Source organism: Diabrotica virgifera, chromosome 6 (assembly GCF_917563875.1).
Source record: "Diabrotica virgifera virgifera chromosome 6, PGI_DIABVI_V3a".
Classification (NCBI taxonomy): Eukaryota; Metazoa; Arthropoda; class Insecta; order Coleoptera; family Chrysomelidae; genus Diabrotica; species Diabrotica virgifera.
The window spans coordinates 43,778,133-43,793,580 of NC_065448.1; the positions used below are offsets into that span (position 1 = coordinate 43,778,133).

Here is a 15,448-nt window from a genome sequence, read left to right on the forward strand (position 1 = left end):
TTAGTGAAAAAACTCTATAGAAGAAAAGTTGTTTAGAATTAGTAATTTTATCCAATTCGAGTCTTATTTTGAATGTATATTTTTCACCTTCGAGAGGGGGTTTCCCTCCATTTTTGTAAAATGGAGGGGATGTAGAATTGTAAACTTTTTCTTATATAATAATAGACAATTTCAACTACCTATTTCCAAATTTTTATCCTTCCTTTATTTTTTGGGGTCAGATTGTTCTTTGATCGGGCTATACCCTCACTTTCAATTATAAGTAATACCTAAAAAGTTTAGGAAGATCGTAAAACGTATCCTACGATTAGATAATGCTTAAGCGGTTTGAGCAAATCTTAACGTATGGTGAAATCAGTTTTAGGGTTAGGAAGTACCTAAACTCACTTAGTAATTCTTAAATATTTAGGTATCGCTGGTGAAATCGCGCATAATTGTTATACGACTGACTTTTAATTACTAATTTAATTTTAATTTTACTATCTTACATTTAAATAAATAAAAACACGAATTTATATTCTTTAATTACAAACTTATTTAAATTATCTAATACTTACACCTGACTTATCAGATTCACATATACAAAACCTAATACACGATAGCTAATTTATTTTTAATATTAGATACAATGTACAATTACAAATTACATTTCAAAAGCGACCATATAAATCTGTTGGTTTGGACATTCGAAACCTTCGAAAAAATCCACATCGTCTAAAGTTTCAAAATAATTTGGTTGATCCTTGATAACTCGGAGATCTGCTTTCTGTTTCTTCTTCAGAATCAGATGGTGACTCAAACCGATTCAGATTTTCGATAAATTGTAGTGCTTTCATATTATGAATAGTAGAAACAAAACAGAGCTTATTAATATAAATGAATACAAAATTACAACTAATATAATACATATTACAGAATAATAACACAAAAATTAAGGGAAGAAGAAAATTATTGTCAAACGTCACAAGTACATCAGTCAAAACTGCAAAAACATACTAGCCCGATCAAAGACACAAAATTTTACGAAAACCTCCAAAAAAATAAAGGAAGAATGAAAACTTGGGAGTAGGTAGTTGAAATTGTCTGTTATTATAAAGGAAATAGTTTACAATTCTACATCCCCTCCATTTTACAAAAATTGGGAAATACGGGGTGAAAAATATTTTCTCGGGGGTGTAAAAATATACGTTCAAAATAAGTTCGAAATTGTATAAAGTGACTGATTCTAAGTAACTTTTGTTGTATAGAGTTTTTTCACTAAGTTAATACTTTTCGAGTTATTTGCTAGTGAACATGTTCATTTTTAACAAAAGAACATGTTTTGGGACGGTTTTTCGCAGATAACTCAAAAAGTAAGTATTTTCGCGAAAAAAATATTCTTAGCAAAAATATAGCTTATAAAAAACAGAAAAAAATGGTGTATGCATGAGGTCTGTAGACCCAGTAGAAGCAGAGTTGTACCTAATGAAAAGTAGATTCTTCTTCGTCAAATTTCAAATCGAATATTTCAATTTGAAATAACCTAAAAACGGAGCTCTTTTCGGGGAAAATTCATTACAAGTTTTTTAAAGTGTTTAAAAAAGGTTTATTTAAAAAAAAACTTTTAACATTAAAAATAAGTGAGTTACGCTTAAAATATTGCTGGTCTTTTTTATTTTTTGCTAAAAAAATCGCGAAAATCATCCCCTAATTAGCTTCCCAAATAAAATTAATCGTTACCGCTTCAAAGTTTTTTTCCGCTCATTTTTGCAAAAAATTGGCTTTAAAATAAAACTTTTTTTTATTTTGAAAAAAATGGTATTTTTATGGAATTAACTTAAAAATTATTAGTAATACCAAAAACCTCAAAGAGCAATAAAATGTTCGTTTTGCTTTTCTGAATATTTCTGATTTTTTGTTTTCTTGTTAGACAAAGATTGGTTATGCTATGGATGTTCAAAATTTGCCTTATCTCGATATTAGTAACTCGTTCAAGCCATTTTAACTACAGCTTTTTCAAATATAAGCACTTTGAACCAATGAAACTTACAGATCATATAAATAATACATAGCAAAGTAACCTGTCAAGTGGTAATGATAAAATTTATTTGTGATGCTAATTAGAGGGTGATTTTCGCGATTTTTTACCAAAAAATAAAAGGGACCACGTTACAATTATTTACGAATCAACGATCTAACAGAATCTCGACTTTATTAAAGACTGCATGTGCGGTTGGTTCAAATCATCTTTATATACCTACTCGATTTACAGTTTTTTTAGAATACATCGAAAACAAACATTTTCTAGAAAGGATTTTAGAACGAAAAGAATGTTTACATAATTAAGTGGCCGTTTGCCAAAAGCTGATATGTCCATTTCCGATATTTTCCTCTTCTTCTTCTTTTTGTATAGACATGACTGTCTGTTTTTTCAATGTGCCTCTAGTAAGTTGTCGTTTCATCGTTTTCGTGGTTCGAATCTCGACTTTATTAAAGACTGCATGTGCGGTTGGTTCAAATCATCTTTATATACCTACTCCATTTACAGTTTTTTTAGAATACATCGAAAACAAACATTTTCTAGAAAGGATTTTAGAACGAAAAGAATGTTTACATAATTAAGTGGCCGTTTGCCAAAAGCTGATATGTCCATTTCCGATATTTTCCTCTTCTTCTTCTTTTTGTATAGACATGACTGTCTGTTTTTTCAATGTGCCTCTAGTAAGTTGTCGTTTCATCGTTTTCGTGGTCTTCCCACTGATCGTATTCCTATTGGGGAACCGTCTCTCGCTCTCCTGACTACCCTATTTGTTGTCATTCGGCTTATGTGGTCATTCCATTATATTCTTCTGTTTATTACCCGGTTATTAGTGTTATCCACCTTGCATCTCCGCCGTACGATATTTTTCAGGAGAGCAAATTCAAATGTCCACGATGTCCATAAAATCACAGTTTTAGAAATATCATATTTGGTTTTGAGTTTACACAGCTATTTATGAGTTCACATATAAGCTAAAACTGTAATTTTATGGTCGTCGTGGACATTTGAATTTGCTCACCTGAAAAATTCCAAAAATGGACATATCTGCTTTTGGCAAACGGCCACTGAATTAAACGCAGTAAATAAGCGGACGTCTAAAAAGGTCTTGGCACTTGTTTTTCCCCCCATTTTCGAAAATTCGTCCAGATAATATTTTCGACCACTTGGGGTCATCAAACAAAACATCATCATCATGCAACCTATTTCGTCCACTGCTGGACATAGGTCTCCCATTTTTCGCCACTTTCCACGGTTCTGTGAGTCTTGTTGCCTTTTCTTGGGCATTAATTTAAACCCAGGCAACCAAATAACGTTTCCAAAACGTTGAAAAGACGTCATAATTATCACCAAACCACGTCAGTTTATCACCTTTTTTCGACGTCGAAAGTCACGTGAATATGTCCCACCATAACAGACGTCATTTTTATCACGTTTTAGATACGTGATATCATAAACGTAGTTTTTATGTCGTTTTTTTTTTATATATTTTTCATTTTATGGTTTTAAAAATACACAATAATAATAATTATTCGTATGTGCATTGTTGGTATTGTAATTTTTCATTTAACTGTTTTAAATTTAGCCTATAGGCTAAAAGTAAAACCAAGAAAGACTTTATAAAATGTCATTTACAATTAAATTAAAATACCCTCAATGTAGCATTATAGAATTTTCACTTGTTCCCAGGCAACCAAATAACGTTTATAAAACGTTGAAAAAACGTCATAATTATCACCAAACGACGTCAGTTTATCACGTTTTTTCGACGTCGAAGATCACGTGAATATGTCCCACCATAAGTCACGTCATTTTTATCACGTTTTAAATACGTGATATGAAAAACGTAGTTTTTACGTCGATTTTGCGTCGTTTTTTAGATTTAATTTTTATTTTATGGTTTTGAGAAGTCAAAGAAAAAGTTTTATATTGTGATAATGGTGAGTTTATACATTTTAAAGGTGAGTAATACAGTTTGTATTTTGTATTTAAAAACTGTATTACTAACCCTTAAAATGTATAAACTCACCATCATCACAATATTAAAACTTTTTCTTTGACTTCTCAAAAACAAACCATGTGGCGTTTTAAGTTTAAACCATTTAAGTTATATAATATATATAATTATTATAATTATACCACACATTTTAAAGGTACGATTCCGACAACGAGTGCAGTTGGCAGTTACAGTTGTCACCATGACAGACGTCATTATTTTGCACTAATAATTTGCATAATTATTAGCAACTGACGTTCTGCCGGACAGCAGTTGCAGTCAGATGTCGGAATCAGTCTCATACAGATAAATAGTGCAAAGTAGTAGTGCAAACTGATGTTTGCAGTTGCTGTCTGCAGTCGTTATCGGAATCGTACCTTTAGTCAAATATGAATACATACAAATAAGACCCAATATATTGAATTTCAATGAAAACTATCTGCTTTATATTTATAAATTTTAAAGAAGACGATTGAATGATAAAAAATAGGACAAAACTATAATAGTCTGTGTTCTCACATACAAGTCGGAAAAATGAAAGAATACCCATGAACGAACATATAAAACACGCTGTATTTTCCTGTCACCGTGTCACAAAGAAAATTGTCCAGTGCAAGTACATGTAACAATAATTATTACATGTACTTGCGTTGGCCAATTTTTTGTGTGACACGGTGACAGGAAAATACAGCGTGTTTTATATGTTCGTCCATGGGTATTCTTTCATTTTTCCTACTGTATATTTCCATACTCTTATAATCCTCAAAATGATTTCAAATAATTATTACAAATTTTTGCATAAAAAAAGATCCACAGACACCTGAAAAATATATTTTTTGATTAAGGGACTGTAATGACCAAATTAAAATGATAAAAACAATTTACATGTGATATCTGATAATACACACTTAAAAAGACTAATAGGGCTTTTTATCGACTGTCATTTGTTTCGAGCATCTGTCATGTGTCACATAATATTAATATATCTACGCCATGTCTTTGGTGTGTATCATTGGTATATACCAATAACGTATGACGTAGATATAATATTAATATTATGTGACACATGACAGAAGCTCGAAACAAATGACTGTGAATGAAAAGCCCTATACATAAATACTCATGATGAAGAAGTACATTATAATTAAAATTGACTAACCATTTTCATATCGCTGCAACATGAAGCCAAAGCCGTCTTATATTTCAGTTCGTTTAGAGAGTGCAACAAGCACTCTGACCGAACAGCTTGAAAACTCGTTAGTTTTTCACCAGAGAATGTACATAGCTGTAACATCTGCACATGCATTGGGTTCTTCTTCTTCTGTCTTGCTGTGGGCATACTCAGCTGCAAATAAGATTGCTGCAATATGGCTGCAAACTTCACTATTACCGGCAATACACATACAATGTGCATTTGCTATGCCATTGGAACTGGCTATCACCCAAGCATCTAGTGGTTTAGCATTAGCTTTTTGGGAATTCTTCACCTAAAAAAAATATTTTATCTTTGTGGGAATGCTTCAACTACAAAAATTTATTTTCATTAGAGTATTTGCGTTCTTTACAATGATTGAGAATATTTTAAAATCAGACATTAATATAATATAATTTTAGAACAAACAATCATGACTGTTTATTATTCTCTTTTCTATCATAGCAATTACATGTCGTCGACCTAATCTGTAAACTGTGTAACTTCATTTATCCAAATTTTACAGAGGCACAAAAAATTATTTCTCTAAATATGACTAATGCGAATACTACGTATCTCCCATTTTAAAAGATAGAATGCTCAAATGGAATATTTTATAGATAGATACTAACATGTGTACCTATATTGTTTAATGAGTGTATTAATATTATTTACCACCAACTCTTTCTTGAAAATATCACTTTCTAAACAGTGAGGTCAATCATGTGGTATGACAAACTGGGGAGTTACATATTTTTGGTACTAACTTTGCTGCAAAGGGAGATCAGTGTATACGAAGATGACACTATTTACTCTTCTGGTAAAAATATGCATGTGCATCCTTTTTAAACGAGTACGAGACGAGACGACAATATGTCTGGTTTCATACAGATATATAAACGTAAATAAATCTAATATTTAAAACCCATTTATCCGAAAGACACTAATACTGTTATCTATATATTTTTAATGGTGAATAAATAAAATAAAGACTTACCTTTCCAACAATAATATTATATATAATAAATATAATATATATAATATAGAAGTCATATCAAAACATCAAATGTTTCAAAACAAATCCAGTTGTGAAGGCTTTTATGAGCCTGAAGGCTTTGTATGCTTTCATCTGCTGCTTAAAGTAGTAACTGTGAGACTCTACCAGTCTATCTATAATAGCATTGTCTATCTAACAGTAATTGATGGAATGCACTGTAAAATCCAATTCTGATGACTGAATTGTATATGGATCTAAATCTCCAATTATTTTCAGCTTCAATGAATATCTAAAACAATAAAAGAAATAATGTTATTGCTTGCAAAATTCATCATTTTGATACATATCAGGGAAAAATGAATAGTAAATAAAAATTGTTTCGCTTACCTTTCTAAAACATCTGCGTAGTTTCCAATAATAATTTCCTTAAATAATCACTTTGCATTGTGGTAAATTTATAAAATTTACAAATGACAAACAAAAGTTTTAAAAAACACACACAAAACAGCCAACAAAAATCCAAATGGGCAAAATACTAGGACAAACAAACGACAACGATACAAACATAACCTTAGTTTTGTAACTTTTAAGCTCCAAGCTCCTCCCAATTTCGTGACGTCAGACTTAGGCTGGCTGAAATAAAAACGTCTTTTAAACGTATTTTAACGTCATTAATCTTACGTATTTAAAATCACCTAAAAAAGACGTCGATATGACGTAATGTTCAACCATGTGTATATATTCCACCAAATACTGACGTTTCCTCGACGTTGTTGACGTCACTTGGTTGCCTGGGTTATATAGGTATACTCATGATACTATAAATAAAGTTATTTATAGTATCATGGGTATACTTACTGTGTCAAAACTGAAACAACATATAAACTAATAAATAATTTATTAACAAATTATCCAGCATATTCGTGAACAACAGATAATAATTAGTTCATTAACAGAAAATAAACACCAAAACACCAGAAGTCTTATTTTGCCACACAAAGCGCGTAAACAATAAATGAAGTTTGGAGTCAATGTCAATATACAACATTATTCAAGGTTTGCTAGGTCAGTTTTTACTTTTTCAGTAGTTTTGCTTTCAAAAATCAGTATTCTTTTTAGGCCATGTAAATACAGTAAAACCTGTGTTATCGACCACCTGTACTAACGGCCAGTTTCAAAATTCTACAAACCAATTATATGAAGATTTCCTTATTTAAATAATCCAATAATACCAGGTCATAATAATTATGACCTGGTATTTACGGCCATCTTTATAATACAGACGCGGCCAAATAATCTCGTATTTTTAAAGCACATTTCATAGAAATTTACCTGTTAATAACGGCCAATATATGTTGATAGATTTCAGTAGTTTTTCAGTAGATCAGTACTTGTACTTAAAATCAGTAGGTCTACTGAAAAATCAGTAGACCTGCGTAACCCTCAACATTATAAGCATTAACTCTTTAAACTCCTCCCATTTTTGTGACGTGAGACTTGGGCCGTCTGAAATGAAAACGTGTTTTTAAAGGTATTTTAACGTCATTAATCTTACCTATTTAAAATCACCTACAAAAGACGTTTATACGACGTAATGTTCAAACACGTTTATATATTCAACCAAAAACTGACGTTTCCTCGACGTTATTGACTTCACTTGGTTGCATGGGATGTCGTCCATCCAGCGTTGTTGGTGGTAGTCCTCTGCTGCGTTTGTCTTCTCTTGGGCGCTAGTCAATTAATTTTCTGGTCCATCTTGAGTCTTGCTAAGTCGCTACGTGACCTACCCAATTCCATTTCAGCTTGGCTATACGTTCGACGACATCAGTTCAGTGATACCTGTTCGTTTCCTTATAGGTCTGGATCCCGCGTATGAAAAAAAAAGTTGATTAATAGCAAGCTGAAAATTTGTTAATAGCTTAAGGGTGTCTAGTCGGATAAACTTTGATATATGGGAACACTGGAACAGGGGCAGTTTTAATTGTGGAACAGGTTAAAAATTTGGAACGGTCAGACCACGAAAACGGCACATTTATTTTGTCCGACAGAACAGACTTAAACTCTCCGAACAGAGATTAAACTCTCATGCAAAAATCAGACTGCTGTTTATCACCAAATGGGCGTTTTAATGAGTGGAACATATAGAATATGTCAAATGACAGGAATTATGACAGGTGATAAATAGCAGTCTGATTTTTTGCATGAGAGTTTAATCTCTGTTCGGAGAGTTTAAGTCTATTGTGTCGGACAAAATCAATGTGCCGTTTTCGTGGTCTGACCGTTCCAAATTTTTAACCTGTTCCACAATTAAAACTGCCCCTGTTCCAGTGTTCCCATATATCAAAGTTTATCCGACTAGACACCCTTAAGCTATTAACAAATTTTCAGCTTGCTATTAATCAACTTTTTTTTCACACGCGGGATCCAGACCTATTAGTTCTTGGCAGCAGCCTGACATTTGATTATGTTTAACTTAAAAAAGATTAATATTTTCAAAAGGCAACTTATAGGAGTCTAATAATCTGAATATGTGATATTATCTTTTTACTTTTTGTGCTTTGATATACTAATGTACACATTTTACTGTTTAATTGTCTCTTTCTCGTTATTGTTTTGATGATATTGTACATAATCTTAATGCTCTGTATTTCATTGTAAATGGTTCTACGGTTGAAATGAATTTTTTATATTTATGGCATAGACTTGGGTGTCAATTAGCCAGTCACAACTTTTTTGTTTTCTATTCATACATAAAGAAGGCAATGAGGTCCTTAGAGTTCCATAGCAAACTCTTCCACAGCTCTCTACTCAGTTCAAAAGCTGCAACTGGCCGCTATGGACTATCGAAGTTGCTCACCACATTTTTCCATTATACATCTTCTTCTTCTTCTTCTTTTTTCATATGTACATAATATATCAAATTACCAGGATTAATAAATCTAGAGGTTAATATTAGTTTCACAGATAAATTTCATTAAACAATCATATATATTTTTGCTGCTCAGAGACAATAGATAGGATACATTGAAAGGTGGAAAAACATTCATCATCATCACACAGCCAAATTTGTCCACTGTCGGACATAGGCCTCCTCAAGATGTCTCCACCCTTCTCTGTCCTGGGCGCTGCAATCCAGTTTGTCGCTATTCTCTTGATATCGTCGGTCCATCTGGTAGGTGGTCTTCCACGACTTCGTTTGTCCGCCGGAAAAACATTACATTTTATTAAATCTTCGATTAAATTATAGGTGTATGGAATGTATTTTGTGCACTCAAAGAAAGTGTGATTCAAATCACCCACCTTCTGACATTCAGTACAAAGATTTGAATCAAAAACTTTAATTCTTGCTAGATGTAGAGGGAAACATGCATGTCCAAACTTCATTCTGATTAATGTTGTTATATATCTTCGAGGTACTACATAATTTTTAAACCAATATATATTTGGAACAGAAGGTTGAATCAGTGAATACTGAGATTTGGATTGTTTACAAAGATCTCGCCATGATTGACTCCACTGATTTTTAACTTGATGCTTAATAGTGTTAACTAAATCAGATAAATATTAATACATATTAACTTATGTGCATTAGGGTCGGTATTTCCAACCGCACTTAAGCCAAAGCTTACTTTAAGCCTGAGCTTGGATGCCTGTATTTCCACTTCAATTTGATGCTTAAGCGAAGGCTAAAGCTCGCGCGGGAGTTTGCTTAAAATTTGTTTTCTGTTTTTTGAGGTTATTTCTATAGATTAATAATTCTAGTTATTTTGAAAACGAACTTTTGCGTAATAACGTTATTATTGGATTATTAACGATTACACCCCACATAACAATTTCATGTTCTTAGTAGATTCATAGAACATACTTTTCAGAAAAGTATATACTTAGAATATGCGTAATTACCATTGCGAATGTGCAGAGCATATACTGAGTATATACTACATTACAGTACTTAAACGTTCTATGTATATACTTAGAATGTACTACCGCACTTCTTTTCAGTATATACCAAGAACATACTTTTTAGAAGATTCTAAGGAGGTGCTATAAACCTTCTATTTATATACCTAGAATGTACTATTGCACATATTTTTAGTATATGGGAAGAATATTCCAAGGAAGAGCTATATACCTTCTAGTTATGTACTTAGAATGTACTATCGCACATATTTTTAGTATATGGGAAGAATATTCCAAGGAAGTGCTATATACCTTCTATTATGTATATACTTAGAATGTACTATCGCTTATATTTTTAGTATATGGGAAGAATATTCCAAGGATGTGCTGTATTTCTCAGAAGTATGTTTTCAACATCACCCAATCTCATCCTAGGTTCTACTAATATTATTTACATATTCTAATTGCATATGAGAATGTAGTTATTACATTCTACAATATTACGTAAAAAGTAAGTATAAAATATATAAACTTTAGTTATGTTATATAGGTACCTATGTATAATAAATATTATATGGGTAAGTAGCCTATATATATATATATATATATATATATATATATATGTTACACTTGAAGTTTCCGCGGGAGCTATATGTGCTTTCTGTTGTTTTCCGGGTTTGACTCCGCGTTGAATAATTTTGGTTTTGATAAAAACCATTATTTTGACGACGTTTCGGCAAGATCTCACTTGCCATTGTCAAGTCAGGTAGTTCCGCTTCTCGCTGCTGCTTGAAGTAAACTGAATTTTTACTTACGATACCGTCGCTTATGTAGTTGATCCTGATGCTGCTTGCCCTGCGCGAACTCTGGCTCTTGTTATTGGTCCGGTGTAGGTTGCAGTCGTCGGCGGGATGTTACGCGTGGATGTTGCGGCCTGATTTATTTTGGTCTTTTTCTTCAATACCGTTTTCCAAGTTGTAGGAAGCCGTTGCGCATCATCTCTTTGGTTTAAGCCGTTGGGATTTCTTTCAATTTCTATCGATTCTCTGATTTCCCGTTTTCTTTTTATTTCTATGTTAGCTAACATCGTTGTTTGGTTCAGGTTTATTGTGTGTCCTGTATTTGCGACATGTTGAGCCAGGGATGACGTGGTTTCTCCCCTTTCGATAGCATTTCGGTGTTCTTCTCGTCTTACCTGGATTCTTCGGTTGGTCTGTCCAATGTACGACTTTCCACAATCCCCACACGGAATCTCGTATACACCTTGGCTTTCTAACGATATTTTGGTCTTTGGTGTTGGTAAAATAGTTGAGATCTTTCTGTCCGTATTAAATATCGTTTCTATGTTGTGTTTTCTCAGCACTCTCCCTATTTTCTCTGTCGTACCCTTCACATATGGCAGAATGGTTTTGCCGATCGGCTTATTGTCTTCTGTAGGGTCCTTATCTCTTCTTCGAGCATTTTGAGCTTTTTCGATGTTGTATGTTGAGAAGCCGTTTTTTCTTAACGCTGTTTTCACCTTATGCATTTCTTCATTTTGATGTTCTTGGTCTGTCAGTCTTTCGGATCTTGTAATCAAGGTTTTGATGACTGAATGCAATTGTGCAGGATGGTGGTGTGAAGCAGCATTTAGATATCTATCGGTATGTGTCGGTTTCCTATACACTGTATGGCCTATGTGTCCGTCTTGTTTCTTTATTATTAACACATCTAAGAATGGAATTTGATCGTTTTCTTCCAGTTCCATGGTAAACTGAATTTTATGGTGGATATTGTTGATGTGTTCTAAAAAAGCCTTTAGTTTTTCTTCTCCGTGGGTCCAGATAATAAAAGTGTCATCCACGTATCTAAGCCACAGTTTGGGTTTGTATTCAGCTGTTTCTATTGCCCGCTGTTCTATTTCCTTCATAAACAAGTTCGCTATTACTGGTGACAGTGGAGAACCCATCGGTGCTCCCTCAATTTGTTTATATCTTTGTTCCTTATAGATGAAATAAGTGTTATTTAAACAGTGTTTGGTTAGGTTTAGTGTATCCGGTGATATTGGATACTTTTTGCTTATGATGTCCAGTGATTCATCTATAGGAACATTCGTGAAAAGTGAGACAACATCGAAGCTGACTAGCAAATGTCCCGGCTCAAGAGTCACACCTTTTATACGCTCGATGAAGTGGCTCGCGTTCTTGACGTAAGAATCCGCTTCTTCCGCGTACGGTTGCAGCTGTTGGGCCAGAAATTTCGCCAGCGGTTGTAAGGGAGATCCGATGGAACTCACAATTGGTCGCAGTGGTAATCCTGCCTTGTGTACCTTGGGTAGGCCGTAAAATTTTGGGCATCTAGATGACTTCTCTCTAGGTATGAGATGGACCTGTTGTTCTTTATTGATATTTGAGGCTTTGATCTTGGCTTTTGTTATTTTCTCTAGATAGGTTGTCGGGTCTGACGAGATGCTTTGATATGTTGTATCATTTAAGATGTCGTTTATTTTTGTTTCGTAGTCTTGAATATTCATCACTACCGTAGCGTTGCCTTTGTCAGCTGGAAGCACGATGATTTCTTTGTTGTTCTTCAAATTATGTAAGGCTTCTTTCTCTTCCCGTGTTAAATTTCTTTTTGGTGGTTTAGCTGTTCTTAATATTTTTGATACGTCTTGGCGTATGATCTCGGCTGTTTCTGATCGATAGAAATTGAAAGAAATCCCAACGGCTTAAACCAAAGAGATGATGCGCAACGGCTTCCTACAACTTGGAAAACGGTATTGAAGAAAAAGACCAAAATAAATCAGGCCGCAACATCCACGCGTAACATCCCGCCGACGACTGCAACCTACACCGGACCAATAACAAGAGCCAGAGTTCGCGCAGGGCAAGCAGCATCAGGATCAACTACATAAGCGACGGTATCGTAAGTAAAAATTCAGTTTACTTCAAGCAGCAGCGAGAAGCGGAACTACCTGACTTGACAATGGCAAGTGAGATCTTGCCGAAACGTCGTCAAAATAATGGTTTTTATCAAAACCAAAATTATTCAACGCGGAGTCAAACCCGGAAAACAACAGAAAGCACATATAGCTCCCGCGGAAACTTCAAGTGTAACATAATTAACCTCTACGGGGAGGAAATTCTACCAGACATCAGAAGATACGAAAAACTACGATCGAAACGAAGGACGTTGTTATGCAACCTTACGTTTTTAGAACGCTGCCGTGACGAAAGCATTATACCGACTTGTATGAAGCTCACTTTTCACAAAAACAACTATAAAACTAAAAACATCTTAAGAAGAGCAAGCCTGGCGCTTATTAGAGAGGCAATCCATGATACCAGACGAGACATCGACAAAATGAATGCAGAATCATTACAGCTGCATCTTAAACTAAGTAACACAATCCATCCAACATTATGGAATTTCTTTGAACAACTGACAAACTTTCGAGCAGAAACAGATGCTGATCTCACTAAGACCAAACAAATTAAAAAGTTTGAAAATTTGTTACTACAACAGCGGCCAAAAAAGAAAGAAAATCCACAAATAGAAACAAACAATTTAGTATATAACTTTTCAAATCTGACACTGGATGAAGCCACGAATAGTGTTCTTGCAAAAGGTTTCAATTTTGCTGTTGCACCTACATACATTCCCGTAGAAAACATCATTACTGAGGTAGAGACTACAATTACTAATCTCCCAGCAGAAACAGCCGAGATCATACGCCAAGACGTATCAAAAATATTAAGAACAGCTAAACCACCAAAAAGAAATTTAACACGGGAAGAGAAAGAAGCCTTACATAATTTGAAGAACAACAAAGAAATCATCGTGCTTCCAGCTGACAAAGGCAACGCTACGGTAGTGATGAATATTCAAGACTACGAAACAAAAATAAACGACATCTTAAATGATACAACATATCAAAGCATCTCGTCAGACCCGACAACCTATCTAGAGAAAATAACAAAAGCCAAGATCAAAGCCTCAAATATCAATAAAGAACAACAGGTCCATCTCATACCTAGAGAGAAGTCATCTAGATGCCCAAAATTTTACGGCCTACCCAAGGTACACAAGGCAGGATTACCACTGCGACCAATTGTGAGTTCCATCGGATCTCCCTTACAACCGCTGGCGAAATTTCTGGCCCAACAGCTGCAACCGTACGCGGAAGAAGCGGATTCTTACGTCAAGAACGCGAGCCACTTCATCGAGCGTATAAAAGGTGTGACTCTTGAGCCGGGACATTTGCTAGTCAGCTTCGATGTTGTCTCACTTTTCACGAATGTTCCTATAGATGAATCACTGGACATCATAAGCAAAAAGTATCCAATATCACCGGATACACTAAACCTAACCAAACACTGTTTAAATAACACTTATTTCATCTATAAGGAACAAAGATATAAACAAATTGAGGGAGCACCGATGGGTTCTCCACTGTCACCAGTAATAGCGAACTTGTTTATGAAGGAAATAGAACAGCGGGCAATAGAAACAGCTGAATACAAACCCAAACTGTGGCTTAGATACGTGGATGACACTTTTATTATCTGGACCCACGGAGAAGAAAAACTAAAGGCTTTTTTAGAACACATCAACAATATCCACCATAAAATTCAGTTTACCATGGAACTGGAAGAAAACGATCAAATTCCATTCTTAGATGTGTTAATAATAAAGAAACAAGACGGACACATAGGCCATACAGTGTATAGGAAACCGACACATACCGATAGATATCTAAATGCTGCTTCACACCACCATCCTGCACAATTGCATTCAGTCATCAAAACCTTGATTACAAGATCCGAAAGACTGACAGACCAAGAACATCAAAATGAAGAAATGCATAAGGTGAAAACAGCGTTAAGAAAAAACGGCTTCTCAACATACAACATCGAAAAAGCTCAAAATGCTCGAAGAAGAGATAAGGACCCTACAGAAGACAATAAGCCGATCGGCAAAACCATTCTGCCATATGTGAAGGGTACGACAGAGAAAATAGGGAGAGTGCTGAGAAAACACAACATAGAAACGATATTTAATACGGACAGAAAGATCTCAACTATTTTACCAACACCAAAGACCAAAATATCGTTAGAAAGCCAAGGTGTATACGAGATTCCGTGTGGGGATTGTGGAAAGTCGTACATTGGACAGACCAACCGAAGAATCCAGGTAAGACGAGAAGAACACCGAAATGCTATCGAAAGGGGAGAAACCACGTCATCCCTGGCTCAACATGTCGCAAATACAGGACACACAATAAACCTGAACCAAACAACGATGTTAGCTAACATAGAAATAAAAAGAAAACGGGAAATCAGAGAATCGATAGAAATTGAAAGAAAT

The 15,448-nt window shown here is 34.5% G+C and overlaps 1 protein-coding gene across 3 annotated transcripts in view; it reads left to right on the forward strand.

The window, feature by feature from the left end:
* Positions 1-15,448, forward strand: part of LOC126885934 (zinc finger protein 227-like) — a 125,539-nt gene that overhangs the window by 96,497 nt on the left and 13,594 nt on the right. The window contains exon 1 of one of the 3 annotated variants that reach the window (XM_050652752.1): positions 10,022-10,613. The exons of the other annotated variants lie outside the window; for them this stretch is intronic. The gene's annotated coding sequence lies outside the window, so the exon portion shown is untranslated. Of the gene's footprint in view, positions 1-10,021; positions 10,614-15,448 lie in introns of those variants that run through there. 3 annotated transcript variants of the gene reach the window in all.